We start from the raw sequence: 595 nt of genomic DNA, 5'->3' as shown, positions 1-595 counted from the left end.
CCCCACCCCCAGAGCCAGTGGTCTGCCGTGTTTTGTTTTTGTTTGTGTGTGTTTGCCTATAACTTTGCGAAATGTTCGGGAAGGAGAGACAGAAAGTCTTGGTCTCTGTGAACCAGCACAATGTTGCTTTCAGCTTAAATGTCCACTGGGAAACCTCAAGGTTTTCAATGTCATCATTATGGAAAACACAGATTACAGAAGGAAATAATTCAATGTCACTCCTGGCCCTCGTTGGGATTCAGTTTGACCTCAGTTTGTCTTCTTTTTGGTGGGTTTTAAGTCTTGAGAAAATTTGCCTAAGAATGAAGAATCCAAAAGGGATATGGTAGATTTGAGTTGGGGGTGGTGGGGTGGGAAAGAGGTTTAATTGTAGTAAATGGTCATATTCTAGTACCTGCTCACGTTGTACCTGGGTGTTCTTTCTTCTTTCCTTTCACCCCATTCGGATTAATACGCTCGATCGCCGGTTTAGTAGAAACTCCCCTAGCAGTCTTAGCAGCCGGCGTGTGAAGTAGCTACGCCCCGTGACCTGCTTCCCCTTCAATCTTTGATCTTCCCAGCTGAAACCAGCTCGGGCGCCAGGCTGCGGGTGGGA

General features: G+C 46.6%; 1 long non-coding RNA gene across 1 annotated transcript in view; it reads right to left on the bottom strand.

Moving 5' to 3' along the window:
- LOC106728058 overlaps nucleotides 1-584 on the bottom strand; it is a 48,466-nt gene extending 47,882 nt beyond the window's left edge. The window contains exon 1 of the long non-coding RNA XR_001364304.1: nucleotides 395-584. This is a non-coding gene — a long non-coding RNA (uncharacterized LOC106728058). The remainder of the gene's footprint in view (nucleotides 1-394) is intronic.
- Nucleotides 585-595: the final 11 nt, after the last annotated feature.

The sequence above is a fragment of the Myotis brandtii genome, unplaced genomic scaffold (genome assembly GCF_000412655.1).
Source record: "Myotis brandtii unplaced genomic scaffold, ASM41265v1 scaffold528, whole genome shotgun sequence".
Classification (NCBI taxonomy): domain Eukaryota; kingdom Metazoa; phylum Chordata; class Mammalia; order Chiroptera; family Vespertilionidae; genus Myotis; species Myotis brandtii.
This window is presented reverse-complemented; position numbering and strand designations above follow the sequence as displayed.